Genomic DNA, 16,041 nt, shown 5'->3' on the forward strand with positions numbered 1-16,041 from the left:
ATTTATGAGTTAAGTTTTATGTTACAGTTTTCTACTGCTATGTCAACCTACCAGCTGCTTTTTAAGCAACCCTTGATGACTCCAAAATTGGTCGAATACGTTATACGGAACATATAGGAAAAATAATATCATAAATGAAAAACGTTGGACAGTAATTATTCTGATAATAATCATAGTTCTGAAATTATAGGACATGTTAATTATTATATAGAAATGAAATGAAATTGTAATTGCTAGAAACATTGTAGAAAAGGTGTTGCATTTGCGAAGTTTATAAGATGTCCATTATGTTTCGCCACATCAAATGGCATGCAAATATTAATTATTGAATTATACTACAGATAGGCCATTTTATATAGGTATATATATATAATTTTTAATTATTTACTACATTATACAATAAATCATTACTAGTACCAAATGCAAACTTTAGTCATGTATTATAAGCAGTCAATAAAGCTAATAAAAATAATAGAAATGTCAAATAAAATTAGAATTACAATTTAAATTTCAAACTAAGTCAATGTCACAACATTAATATATACATTTATAGCTTACAAAAATTCATTAATATTATAAAAATTATTTTCTATTAACCATGTTTTCAATTTTAATTTAAAATAATTTTTAAATTAAAATTGAAAACATGGTTAAGTTTAAGGTGTAATTTAAGGCAATTCTCTAATTTTTTTCGGTATTCTATTATAAATTCGCACAATCATTATTATTGGAATTGTTCAATTTGTAAATGCGTATGAATATGTACACATAGTCCTAACCTCGCCAAATACGTTTATGTAAGCAACTGTAAAGTTCGTAAACTTAGCCCGATTCACACGGCCTTTTGTTTATCATCATCACTCTAAACCCCATAATTTGTGTACAATTTTGTACTATTATTATGCAACTTACACAATAATGGTCACATAATTCTATTGTATATTAAATTACGACTTGTCCATGTTATTTAATTACTGACATAATTTATTAATTTGCTGGTTACTATGTCATGCAAAGGAATATGTTTATTGTTTTTTTATTAAAATTTACATCTCTTCTCTTAAAGGGAGGAGATGGGTAACTAACCCCTGGCAAAAGCCCAGTCGACCAGGGTTCTGGGCCCCAGAGAGAGAAACCGGCGTACTATGCGGGCAGTATCTAAGAGCACCGCTTTTTGCATCTTTCCCGAGAGTGACCCGCCTCGAAATCCCAACCGTTGAGATGTTGTTCCAAACTGGTTGGAACAAGACCAGTTCACCGACAGAACGATTGGGATGATTTCGGTGAATGTAACCCCCACATTTCGGCCACCTCATGAGCCAAGTCGAGATATTTCCTCTTCTTGACGGTTTTGGCTTTCACGAGGTTCTCGTTATGCGGTATGTTGACATCCACTAAATTATTATTTTGATTATATATTTTAGAGGGTGAGCACACATCATCTCGAGTCTTATCATCATTTACTGTCAGGTGAAGTTAGATATTGCAAACCTATCTTGAAAATAAAAAAAAAAACTGAATGCATCTTCCTGAACACGTAATTCATTATTCGTCATCCGATTTCAAAACTGTCATCTTACTTCATCATCGTCGTCTTCTTCTTAATAGATGACAATGGAATAGCACTCTCAACCGTGCTACCGGTACACTCCGGCAGGGCAGTGAGAAATTATAGGTGAGGCTGAAAGCAAGCCAATTAGCCAATTGTGCCAAATTTGACCAGAATTTATCACAATGGTTTCCAGGAGGAATCGCGTGGAGGTCGATCTGGCAAGGTATATTTCTAACAATAAGGATTAATATCCCCATTAATAACAATCTCTTACTTAATTACTCTTACTTATTAGCTATTCTACAATGTCGGTGACTTCTAAATGTCCGTATTTCCTTAATACATACGTCACTCCTGTCTTCCATTGAGGGAGGCAGAAACAATGGCACATCAAATGCTCCGATTCAAACAGAAGTCTCTCATCTCCTCCACATTTATCAAACTATTCATACAAACTCGCCCGTTACGAGTACTTTTAACTTGGCACTTTTTCCATAATGTGTCTATTGTTTATCCAGACTTTAATAAAATATAAACAATGACAGTGTCATGACAATCTTTAATAATATTTATTGCGTTTTAACATTACTAACAGAGTTTCTGTCATTAAATTGTAAAGTTTTCACCTATACAGTTGTGTTTACATGGCTGTGTTTCGGTTTGAAGGGTGGGATATGGCGTGAATTTACAGGGTACAGAGAAATAACACTAATGTCCTCAGGAATGGCAACGCATGGGGGTTATTACGGGCGAAACAGTATACTCTGTTATGTCCATGGTACTGCTCATGTCTATAGGCGACGGTTACCACTTTCCATCAGGTGGACCGTCAGCTTGTTTGCCATTCTAAGTTGTATAAAAAAATACTAAAATAATTCCAAAAGCTAAAAATGAGATCCGATCTTCTATTAATCACAAGACTCGTCAATAGAGTTTTATTTTATTGAAGGAATTATTTCTGATGTTTCATTATCTTTAAAATTTGAGTTTTGATTTGGTACTCATAACAAAACTAACTATGGTATGGACCATCGAGAATAATATGTAAAGCAGTACCGACACAATTCTACTAAAAATTTACACTTTATTGCAAATAAAAAAAAAATACATAACAGAAAGAGACAAAACACTTCAATAACTAAAATAGGTTTTTGAGGGGTTTGACGTTTTTATAATATTTATTTTTAATTTGGAGATAAAGAATTGTGCTTCAGAATCCACTTCAGTGTTAAATATTATTTGACCTTAAATACCTTTTTGACCATGGATAAGAGGTTTTCATATTATCCTCAGCATATTATGTAAACAAACCGCGAACTGGCGACTGCGTACTTACATCATTTCGGTTTTGAATCGTCGTGGGTGTTCGTTGCAACATTGGTTTGCACGGACATCTTTAGTCATTTTTCTTGTTAATGTTACCATTATAATAAACTGAACGATGTCTGTACATGGAAGATATTTGAGAAAAATTTATATGATGGGTATTAATAAGATCAATGGAAGCCAAAACAATATTTGTTCTTATTTATTTATTTATTTATTGGAAAACCAACAGCTTACAATTTATAGCTTAAAACAACAACAACTTATTTATATAAAAAGCCAATAAAAGATATAAATTTATCGTGGCTAGAGTAATTATAAAATTTAGAAGGAAATAAAAATAAAAAACTACACTATAGTACATCATAACAATAGTTACTAGATTGTGTGTGTGCGTGCGTGCGTGCGTGCGTGCGTGCTTGCGTGCGTGTGTGTGAACGTCTTAAAATGAGTATATGTATATATACGTTTCAATGGAAATGACAAAATAAAATTATAGGTTTTGAAGAAATATTTCAGAAAGTTTTTTTTTATAAGTTTGTTTTGAAGGGTATTTAAAGAGATCCACTTCTTTAAAAAACTTATTATAAATTGACATTATACGTGCAAATATCAAGTTTCTACCATAATTTGTATAAAAAAAGGGTATTGAAATTCTTTGAAATTGTATCTTCCTGTGTTTATTCCGGCAATGCACAATAGATACTGCACCAAATTAAATGCTATTTTCACAGTTGTGTTCCTAAAGATCTCACTTAAAAATTGGTGCTGGTATTATATCTTGATAAACCATATAGTCCATTTCATTGGGTTTTCCTATATCTAAAATTCACGCGTACGAGATAGCGGTCGAAAAACTACTCATTAATATTGTTATATACTCGTAGTGAAATGCAATGAACTTGAAATGGACGCTGCTGCCCATCACTCGACCATTATGATCCCTTAGTCGCCTCCTATGACACTCACAGGTGATTTATTCAATACCGGGACCACACGGCGGTCGACACAAAGTTTTTTTTTATACGACTTAGAATGGCAAACAAGCTGACGGCCTACCTGATGGAAAGTGGTAACCGTCGCCTATAGACATGAGCAGTGCCATGGACATAAGAGAGTATACTGTTTCGCCCACGATACCCCCCATGTGTTGTCATTCCTAAGGACTCAGATGTTATTCCTCTGTACCCAGTAAATTCACGCCATATCCCACCCTTCAAACCGAAACACAGCCATGCAAACACAACTGCTTCACGGTTGAAACACGAATGGGACAGAGGTACCCAAGCAATCGACTTTTGTACAAAATAAATATTCCAATCAACTGGTGGAAGTCGAGGGTTAAAAGTGGTTGTAATTTTATTGCCTTTCTTTATCATACGTGACAGCGACGTGTTACGATCAATTATAAAAGCGTCCATTATGGGAAAGCGAAATGTGAATCTGTGAACTAAGATGCTACATTATTGAGTGTTCGTTTAAACGAACGCCATTAAATTAAAAGAAAGAGATTTAAAACGTTTCACAAATTACTTGTACGTTAATGGACAGTTTATAATAAATAGTACTAAATATATTATATAGAAAGATTCGCGAGTGGAGATCCCCGTAAGAAACGACTAAGGGAGGGCGAGGGATGGACAGCAGCGTCCCTCTTAAAACATCACTAAAAGCCTAACTCCGATTGTCAACCTGCCTGCCAAGTGTGGCTAGTACTAGCAAAACGCTTGGAGAAGGCTTATGTCCAGCAGTGGACAGTTAACGGCTAAAATAATAAAAAAATGTAGGTAATTAGCTATTGGATTATGATATAAAAGATCACGCATACATCTGTATATAGGTACGTACTAAGCATATATTAATACCAACTAATACGTCATTGTACGTGTTTATCATACAGATTATCGTCTCAATAGAGGCTGATGGCTCGCATAACCATATCCTTTATTTTTTCCAACATCAAAAGGATCCCCCTAACTTGACTTAGTAATAATCGATTCAACTGATCTATGGTACATAACAACCCATTGTTGTACTGTCATACGGTAACTACTATCTGAGAACAATTGTCATGTATACAAATATACGAGTAATACAGCGGAAGAGTATGTTGGTTTAAACGTGCTAATCCCTGGAACTGCCAGTGGAATTTAGAAAATTAGTTAGTTATTAGTTTTTGCATTTGACAGCTCGTTTCTGGAGGAAGGTTATAAGCTATTCAACATCACAACGACCACGAACTAAGCAGTGGCATACAGTTATTTTTATAATTGATTATTAATAATTAATCGATTATTATTGACTAATTGATTGTAAATTTAATCGATCATATATCGATAGGAAGTCTAGAACAATATCGATTGTTAAATTAATTGATAGTTTGTTTTGAACTTTAATAGCTACTGTAGATAGTATTTCCTGTATCATTAGATTGTATTCCTTTCAATTACGTAAGACTTCATATTAATGTAATGATATGTCAATCAATACTTAGATTATTCTAGATGAACCTAATCGAGTAATTGATAATCGATTATTAATTAGATAACATTATTTACGATAACTCAGTCGAAAACCCTTTAAGACGGACCACTTTTTTTTCAATGGCTGATAATAGAATGGTAGCCCCGCCTGCTCTAACTGTATACACTGGCGGGGCACCAGTGAGGGAGGATAGGTGATAATGAAAAGGCAGGTCAGTTACACCGTGATAAATATACCTTGAATTCAACACGATGGTTTCCAGGGTGACCACGTGGAGGTCGACCTAACTATATCCTATTTTGCTAGCAATAGGACTGCTAGTCCTCATTACTAACAATACCTTTCTCCCCTTACTGACCCGTTAATTGAAACATCAAATAAACATATTTTAGTTATTAAAGTATTTTGTCATTTTCTTTTACGCCAGTTTCGTAACAAACTTTGTACAAAAGTCAATTGCCTATGTCCCTTTTTATTTATTTTTTTTTTATTTTATTTATTTTTTTAAAGGGTGAAAATGATATGGTAACCCCGCCAGCGCTAACGGGATACGCTGACGGAGCACCAGTGAAGGGTGATAGATGAGAATGAAAACAGGTCAGTTAGCCCATCATGATGAATTCATCAGGAATTAACCATGATAGTTTCCAGGGGGAACCGCGAGGAGATCAACCTGGTTGGGTATATTGCTAGCAATGGGATTCTTAGTCTCCGTTACTAACAATCCCTTTCCCCCCACCTCTGTCCCATTCGTGTTTCTACCGTGAAGCAGTTGTGTTTGCATGGCTGTGTTTCGGTTTGAAAGGTGAGATATGGCGTGAATTTGCAGGGTACAGAGGAATAATACCTGAGTCCTCAGGAATGGCAACGCATGAGGGGTATCATGGGTGAAACAGTATACTCTGTTATGTCCATGGTACTGCTCATGTCTATAGGCGACGGTTACCACTTTCCATCAGGTGGGCCATCAGCTTGTTTGCCATTCTAAGTTGTATAAAAAAAAAAAGTATCAGATCACTGTAATAACTGTGCTACAAGTCAAAATAGTAATGTTGGAGGTTTTAATGTTTATGAATAAAAAAAGGTTAACAATATGGTTATCCATAATCCACTAAACTTATCTTAGATACATAACTAGCCATTGTTGTGCTGCCATGCGATCGAATGCAATCTGAAAACAATTGTAATCATACACGATTGTATGTAACCGCAATGTATTTGTTACGATATCTGAATTGGTTATAATCTGTAACAGCTCTCGAATATCAATCGCCGTTACAGATTTCTAAATGGCCAGTAAATGTGTTACATCACTGTGTTGTGCCCTTACCCGATTTTTTTTTTACACAATATATTTAATAAATCTAAGTCATGCAAAATACAAGTAACAGAATTATTATTATTTCAACCGTTAACTGTCCACTGCTGAACATAAGCCTTCGCCATAAGATTTTTTTTTAAATGAAATTTCTACGCTGTCAGGATACACTGACAGGCCACTGGTAAGGGATGATTGGTGAGAATGAAGTCAAGTCAGTTGGCCCATCGTGATAAATTCATTAAAACTTAACCACGATGGTTTCTAGGGGGAACCGCGTGAAGATCGATCTGTCAGGGTATTTTGTTAGTAATGGGTCTGTTGGATCTCACTACTAAAAAACCCTGTCCCCCTTCCATAAGAAGAATTTTGCCAGTAGTTGTCACACTTGACAGATGGGTTGGCAACCGCAGTTAGGTTTTAAGATATGTTTTAATAGGGACGCTGCTGCCCATCCACCGCCCTCCCTTAGATGCCTCTCGACACGACATCCACGAGACAGGAAGGAGTGGCCTATTCTATGCCAGGACACACGGAGAACAAATAACAAACATACTGACTTATAATAACTAAATACTGAATAATAATAAATTAGTTGCATCCTAATGTAGGTAATATCCTTATATAGGCAAAAAGACATGGGTAATATCAGTGCTGCTCTGATATGTATATATTGGGTTCCTCTGAACGTTAGTGGCGGATAAATGGTAACAACCCATTTGGATGTCGACAAATACCAGTCGTTTATCTATATTCATTTCGATCAGATGCTCATTTTTTAGATTTTACACTTTTTTTTTTACAACACAGGAGGCAAACGAGCATGCGGCTCACCTGATGATAAGTGACTACCGCCGCTCATGATCACCCACAACACCAGCGGCATTGCAGGTGTGCTGCTGGCCTTTTAAAAAAGAATATACTCTTTTCTTGGAGGTTATGTTGTCGTATCGGTTCGGAAATACTGCTACTGATTCCAAAGAATGGTTGTGCGTGGAAGAAAGTGTCTTGAAAAACGCACGATAGAAGACCGCCACTCGGCTGCTCATACTGCTCATGTGTATAGGCGACGGTTACCACTTTCCATCAGGTGGGCCGTCAGCTTATTTACCATTGTAAGTTGCATTAAAAAAAATGTGTGAAATCCCGCATATCTCGTAAACATGTGCCCTTGCGTTATACTTATCACATCTTTCCTCCTTCCTATTATTGCCAATTTGAATGTTAAAATTATATATACAGTTCAATACGCTAGTAACACTTTCGCTGCATCCAAATTCATCAATAAACATGCGAACAGGTTTACGCGTGCGTCTCACGTAATCGAAAATCTAGCCTAAACATAGCAATCACAATTGATTGACTTTCGCTTCTCGCTTTGAATGGTGTCTATTATGTACCTGACATTGCTATTATATTTTTTAACAAACAATTTTGACGTCTATGTAAGTAAATTGTATTCTGAAATGAACAGGATTTTATTTTACACAAAAAAAAACAACAAATGGCAAATATGCATTATGAAACAAGACGAATATGGGACGAAATATGAAGTAGAACTTTTTTTTACACAACTTAGAATGGCAAACAAGCTGACGGCCCACCTGATGGAAAGTGGTAACCGTCGCCTATAGACATGAGCAGTACCATGGACATAACAGAGTATACTGTTTCGCCCATGATACCCCCCATGCGTTGCCATTCCTGAGGACTCAGGTGTTATTCCTCTGTACCCAGTAAATTCACGCCATATCGTGGGATAAACCTTCAAACCGAAACACAGCCATACAAACACAACTGCTTCACGGTTGAAACACGAATGGGACAGAGGTACCCAAGCAATCGACTTTTTTTACAAAGTCTCCCTCTAGTATATTCATAGATCATTTAAACCACATCAGTTTCGAGTTCACCTATTATCCTCATATCCTCACAATTCCACATCTATAACAAAAGTCTGCGGTCAATAACTTGTAACTAAACAACGAGTATATATGTTGCAGTCAAAACTCTTAACCGGTCAAAAGTATTATTGACTAGCAAAATCAATCAAAAGTACTTTTGACCGTATGCTTTAGTCAATAATACTTTTGACTAGAATAACAGTTAAAAGTACCTTTTTTTTTAAAGTACCTAAAAATAACAGTTAAAAGTACCTAACCTAACCTAACCGCAAATTTGCAGGGGGGAAGGGGATTGTTAGCAATGGAGTTTGACAGCTCCATTGCTAGCAATATGCCTTATTAGGTCGACCTCCACTGGTGGTTCCCCCTGGAGATCATCGTGAATAATTCTTGATGAATTCGTCACGATGGGCTAACTGACCTACTTCATCTTCACCTATCATCCTTCACTGGTGCCCCGCCGGTGTATACTGATAGCGCGGGTGGGGCTACCATTCCATTATCATCCATTTAAAAAAAAAACCGCAAATTTGCAGTCAAAAGTACTAATAACCAATAATTTTTAGTCAAAACAACTTTTGACCAACCTGTTCAGTCAAAAGTACTTTTAACTGATTTTGCTAGTCAATAGTACTTTTGACTGGTTAAGATTTTTGACTGCAACATTGACTGTTAAATCTGTAAGCCGATTATGTCCGAACGTCATTGTTATGAGGCCATCAAACAACCTATCGATCGTTACTTGTTACTAAATTCAGGGGAAATTAATGATTCACCGTCTATGTGTGGTAACAGAGTAAGAATATGTTATCACTCGGTTTTATCCCCAGAATACTAAAGGCTAGAGGTGACTAAGGAAACAAAGCAATATACAAATAAATAAAAACAAGAAATAATAATAATAGTTATTTTTTTTTAAATACGGTATGATAAATACAATGGTAGTAGTGTATATATATTAATAAATTTAATTATTAAAAAACATTATGAAGTACCCATATGCCTAGCAATAAGAACTTCCAAAACTTAATACAAAAATAAGATAAATATATCTAAAGCTGTGTTCTGTGACTTTGCCCACGTAAATTAATAAGTACATAAACAGATATACATGTATACAATAAACAGATTCCTTTTGATATTTCAAATACAAGTAAACAACGAGAAATCAAATCGCAAAGGGAATATAATCTCACCGGAATGAGAAACAATGTAACGAGCTTCATCGCACAACAGTCTATGTTCCCGACAGGCGTCTACAACTCAATTAAAATTGAATCTTCCTCTTGTTTAAGTTTATTAAAATTAACATCTCCAATTTTAACATTAATTAATTTATTTTCCATTTAATATTATTACTGCGTCTTAACCAATTATAATGTTGAGTCTCATCTAAAATTATACCTATTAATTTCTTGGTAAATATTTACAGAAAATAAACTATCCAATAAGTATTGGTGTTACTTACGTGCAATTAGATCGAAAGAAATGTGCTATGTGAGCACTATATGTACTCGACGGCTTAAAAAAACAAATAGGAAACAAACAAATTGTCATAATATCTACTCTTACACATAGGACTACCAGAGGGAGACTTTGTACAAAAGTCGTTTGCTTGGGCACCTCTATCCTATTCGTGTTTTTAACCCGTCGTGTACATACAGTGCAATAACACGGCAGACGAAGAGGAAGACTAGGGAGACCAGCCGCTCATACCCGAAGAGTTCCGAACCTCGTCTTTTTTTATCTGTGATGATGCCAAATGGAGAATAGAAGAGGCAAAATGCTGGGCTATCTTATACGACATGACGATTTTTTAAAGAGCATAGTAGAAGGAAAAATAACGGGCAAAAGAGGAAGAAGAAGACCGAGGAATAACTACATGGGACAGATAAAAAAAACACTAGATATCATGTAGTATAGGGAGGTCAAGGATATGGGCCTTTGATAGAGCTGCCTGGAAGAAGATGCATGAATTAGTTGCACCAACAAGAGGAAACTCTTAAATGAATAAAAAAAAAACTATTTTTAAATGGCAAGCTACATATTGAATTATGGATAAATCAATAGATGGATGCAGTATAAATTATCTAAATAAAACACAGCCACCATTCAAGGACATTTCACGTATCATACATATCATATTCAGGTCATTTCAATTTACCGTATAAATTTAAACATTAACTGAAAAGTCGCTTATGATGGTAAATCCACGCAATCGTAGGTTTAGGCATGGATTTATATACGAAACGTATGGAAATAATTCGTCATTATTAATACTTTTCATGTATACTCTGTATTTTAATATGCCATGTAAATGACTAAAACAATAGCCACTTTCATTAAAATTTATGAAACTGAAATAATAATCGTATTGATATTGCGTTAGGTGAACATAAAAAGATATCCGATAGGGAAAAATTAAAGAGAATAAAACCTGCTTAATATTAAATAATAGGACAAGGGAAGGTCATAGCGGTAGGTCTAATTAGACAATATTTACATAAATGTACGCAGTAATAAATTAACTGTAAATAGAAATAAATATAGTTGAATCAACAACCTAAAATGGAAAATACAGGCGAGCCTAAACAAATAGTTACGTAGACATTTATTCTGGGCCTAAGCTCAGGGGAACGACATACTTTACAACGCAACTCAGGTATAGAAATAACAAATGAGCGAAATAAAACCTTACACCACACACATACACACACACACGTCATGATGACTAATAACTGTACTAAACACTCCTAAAATCCTATTAAGTTGATTAAAACGAAATTATTTATTCAGTGACTAGACGTTCTGTTACACGCAGTGATTCATGAGTTTGCCAAATTACGTGTAACAAATTATCATAATATCTACTCGTACATACAGGACTACCAGAGGGAGACTTTGTACAAAAGTCGTTTGCTTGGGCACCTCTATCCTATTGGTGTTTCTACCGTGAAGCAGTGTGTTTGCATGGCTGTGTTTCGGTTTGATGGGATATGGCAGTGAAATTATCCTATAGAGGAATAACACCTGAGTCTTCAGGAATAGCAACGCTTGGGGGGTATCAGTATACTCTGTAATGTCCATGGTACTGCTCATGTCTATAGGCGACGGTTACCACTTTCCATCAAATGGGCCGTCAGCTTGTTTGCCATTCTAAGTAGCATAAAGAAAAATATATATATACAGGACTCTAACTCGTGAAGCGTTCTAAATTTGATTAAAATGTAAAAACAAATCAGTAACAGAAGTTTACAGACATTGTTTCAATAACGGATCTTTAATTTTTTGTCCGTTTCGACTCGTATCTGTGTACTAAGATAGAACTAGAAGGTAAGACTATTAGAGTTAATTTATAACAAAGCTATTTCAAACAGAAACGTTTTCAGCTGTTTTTTTTTTTTTTTTTGCAGGCATATATAATAATAATATACCTTGACCTAAAGTTTTAAAGACAAATATCAGTTAGCTGTATGGAATATTTAACACTGGACAAATAGTATTATTGTAGACATTGAAGACGGTCGCAATTGCGGTCTAATATTTATTTTAGTTTGGCTTGCTTGTAACACTCAATATTTGAAGAGCTCTATGCTATCTTGTATTTACAAGACCGCCAAAAAAAAGGAATTAAATGTTGTCAAGGTTCATGTATGTGACATTCTTTATTCTACAGCCAGAATTAGACGAATTTTTCAAAAAAGAATAGATAAATATCTAGTATAGTTGTTGTCGATGCATAAATTAATCAGTACCTATCAAAATGTGTCATTTGCATGTTATTCTGTAATGGCTAAATAGGCTCGAAACTTTATGTAATATAACACCACCGATACCTACCCTATTTAATGCAAATAAATTTATTATTATTAAAAAAAAAAAAGGGAGAAGAACCACTTTTATAACAATTAAATCGATATATTGTATCATGTAGTTAATATTTTTGTCGATACAATTCTAGTATTTATTATGTATTGTTATTTTCATTCACTGTTATTGGATTAGACACGGTATTACGCGTGTAGCCTTGTGCGTTAATTGTAAGTACGTATTATGTATTTAGACACTGTGGCAGGTGTATACATCTGTTTGTCTATTTAACTTAAGCTCCCTGCCGAGGTTTTCTCTAGAGACTGCATTATGGAGTTCTTCAAAAAGGTTATATTAAGGTTTCTTCAGAGTCGGCAATGCTCACATGAAACTCATAGTGTTGCAGGCGTCCGTAGGCTACAATGATCGTTTACCATCAGACGGGCTGTATGCTTGCTAACCATCTTTGGAGTATAAAAAAAAACTGTCAAACTTATCGGTATCTACCTTATTCGATTATTGTGATAATAAATCGATTTAATCATCATTATTAACATCATTGCTTTGTTATGCACGTACAGTCTAGGTTTGCAGTAACAATCTTGGCTTATTTTTTCCATTATGGCTACAAGTAGCCAATAAAAATAACACTCAGAGCTTTATATACCTAAGACCAAAAAAGGTTCGTACGATGACCTCAGTACATGAGTTCATAACTTTTCCGTAGCTTTTAGTCGCAAAGTAATGTCTCAAGTAATATACTTACTTAGATTTCATAATATTTCTTGTTTCCTAAACAACAAATCTGAGCAAAGTTACATTCGTCTTGTCTCTAGTATTTGCTATCCTCACAAATCATAAGAAACTAAGTTGAACAACAAGAGTTTACTTTGTAAAAAAAGACAGAGTTATGGAGTAACAGACACAAAAAAATCTAATTGATAATCTCTTTCTAATTTAAAATCAATTAAAATAACGGGTAAATTGAGTTTTTTTTCTACGCAACTTGAATGGCGAACAAGCTGGCGGTCCACCTGATGGAAAGTGGTAACCGTCGCCTATAGACATGAGTAGTACCATGGACATAACAGAGTACACCTATCCCCCGATTTACACGGTAGATACGTTCCTGAGAAAAACGTGTAAATCGAAAAGCTTGCAGAAAATGCATAATTTTGCTATTTAACAGTTGTGATTTTTTTCAATATTTTTAGGTGTACACAGAAATAAAAATAAAATGCATTGACAGGTTAAAATATGTAATATATTACGGAAACACTGTTTTTTTATTTAATTACAATACATTAAACTGAAAAATTAAATCTTTCTGACACTGTGAAACTTTCACTCAAATACAATTTTCCGTAGATAAAACTTTAATTTTATGCGAAGAAATACAGACACAGTGTGCATGTGCAGCAAGTCAGCACATAAGCTCGGGATTCTCCGTGAGATGTGTACACAGCGCACGTGTTCAAACACAGTAGCATTTAGTAGAGTGCGATAAAAACAAAAAAAAAAACTTATTTGGAAACCCGTGTAAAAGCGAAAACGTGTAAAACAAGTACCGTGTAAATCGGGGGATAGGTGTATACTGTTTCGCCCGTGATACCCCCCATGGGTTGCCATTCGAGAGGACTCGGGTGTTATTCCTCTGTACTCTGTAAATTCACTGTCATATCCCACCTTTTGCTAGTTTAGCAAATATTATATTCTTTTTTACCTTGTCACAATCGACTGAACTAACAGTCGTGATTGTCTGGTTGGCCACCCCTAGTATAGAGTAATAACTCAAATAACTGCATTTTGTTTGAAAAGTGGGAAAAAGGATGGTGCATAGTATTAAAATAGTATTCACGCTCTTCACCAGAATCTGGCATACGAAATGCATTTAATTGTGCTAGAAACAGGAACAAAAACCGAATGTTACATAATATATTTTTCAGTGACAACATTTAATATTGAGAGTTCTTCAAATACTTACCAATAGAAAACAAGCTACGAAGCGAAAACCATTAACTCATTTCTTTGGATTCATCTTGTTGGGAGTGAGCCGGATGGGCTTGGCAAATACTGTAACGTGAATACGTTACAATTACAAACGACTTCTGTTGTTCACGGCTGAATAAACTGTCTAAAGGTCACTGACAAATTCGTTTACGTCATCATCACCGTCCTTCTAGCCTTTTCATTATTAGACGCAATTACCATAATAATTGTATGTCGACGCCGTATAGTCCCAGTGTAGAAAGGGTCACCCTTTCCTTTCCCGTGAGTGTCGTAAGAGGCGGCTAAGGGAACTTAAAGATCGAAGTTTGAGTGGCAACTTCCCTCTTAAAACATTCAAAGTCTAATAGTGCCAATTCATCTGCCAAGTGTGGTCTCTTTCTTCAGTCGTACACTCTTGACAGAGTGGTCGTGGTTTTCACAATGACAGTGGATCGTCGATGAGGCTCTCCTTCGTGATTGAGGCCATGTGTGGTAATTACTGTCAAAACTCCCCTTATAGGAGAGGTCTATATACAGCAGTAGACATGTTGCAATGTATGCAGAATGTATGGCATCCCAGACAAACCTCTGTGGTTTTTAGTATGCTTGATTGTTATATTGGTTTTATAGTGAAAATAAATAAATAAAAAAACTTAAAATAGACGGCTAATAGATAAAATAGATATACGCGGACACTATACCACGATTATAGACATACCAACTGTTTCCCTTAGCATCTCACGCGTGTATCATTATAATGAAATATCCCGTGTAATAAGTTTTTTTTAATGGATGAGAATGTAAAGATAACGCTGCACTATTAAACTGTGTTGTCTCTTTTTTTTGTGCTTAATTCTCAGTTTAAAAGAAAGTGATAAAACACTAATAGATAATATAGGTTTGTAGGTTTTAGTTTTTATTAATAAGGGTTTCTTATGTATGATAATGGAATGGTAACCCCGCTTGCGCTAACGGTATACGCTGGCGGGACACCAGTGAGAGATAATTGGTGAGAATAAAGCAGGTCAGTTTGTCCATAGTGATAAATTTGTAAAAAAATAATCAAGCTGATTTCCAGGGGGAACCGCGTGGAGGTCGACCTGATAAGGTATATTGTTAGCAATGGGGCCTCTAGTCCGATTACTAACAATCTCTCCCCCCCCCCCCTATAATAAGTTAGGATATAACCAAACCGTGTACTAAATTGAATTCATATCCTTCCAGCTTTTTAAGCGTAATTGAAAAAAAATATCTAAACATCTTTATCATGTTTCATATTCATAATTGTAGTAGAATAATGTAATTAAACATTTACAATAATAAGGTAGTGTACAATAAAAAAATTATGTTTATTTTCAGACTTGATCACTCCCGCTGCAGCTTATGTTCAAGCAGTGAACTTCCCGGCCGATTGTACGGTATGTGTCCATGTATAGATTTATTTATTTGTCTCATCACATGGGTGATAACAGACATAATATAATGATGATATCAGCCGGTACTGTTAAATTGTATAATTTAAACTATTAAACGAATTAATGTCCTAAAAGCCAAACTGCGGTTTTTTTTTGTAATGGGTGATAAGGGAATGGTAACCCCGCCTGCGCTATCGGGATACGCTGGCGGAGCACCAGTGAAGAATGACAGGTGAGGAGGAA

General features: G+C 35.2%; 2 protein-coding genes across 6 annotated transcripts in view; one reads left to right on the forward strand and one right to left on the reverse strand.

Annotated features, from left to right (window-relative positions):
- Window positions 1-16,041, reverse strand: part of LOC116413014 (calaxin) — a 214,901-nt gene that overhangs the window by 77,828 nt on the left and 121,032 nt on the right. The gene's annotated exons all lie outside the window — the stretch shown is intronic.
- Window positions 1-16,041, forward strand: part of LOC113519316 (uncharacterized) — a 128,355-nt gene that overhangs the window by 60,008 nt on the left and 52,306 nt on the right. For 3 of the 5 annotated variants that reach the window (XM_052894229.1, XM_052894233.1, XM_052894230.1), the window contains one exon: window positions 15,743-15,801. The exons of the other annotated variants lie outside the window; for them this stretch is intronic. The gene's annotated coding sequence lies outside the window, so the exon portion shown is untranslated. The remainder of the gene's footprint in view (window positions 1-15,742; window positions 15,802-16,041) is intronic. 5 annotated transcript variants of the gene reach the window in all.

Source organism: Galleria mellonella, unplaced genomic scaffold (genome assembly GCF_026898425.1).
Source record: "Galleria mellonella isolate WM207_F2 unplaced genomic scaffold, CSIRO_AGI_GalMel_v1 utg200, whole genome shotgun sequence".
Taxonomy (NCBI): domain Eukaryota; kingdom Metazoa; phylum Arthropoda; class Insecta; order Lepidoptera; family Pyralidae; genus Galleria; species Galleria mellonella.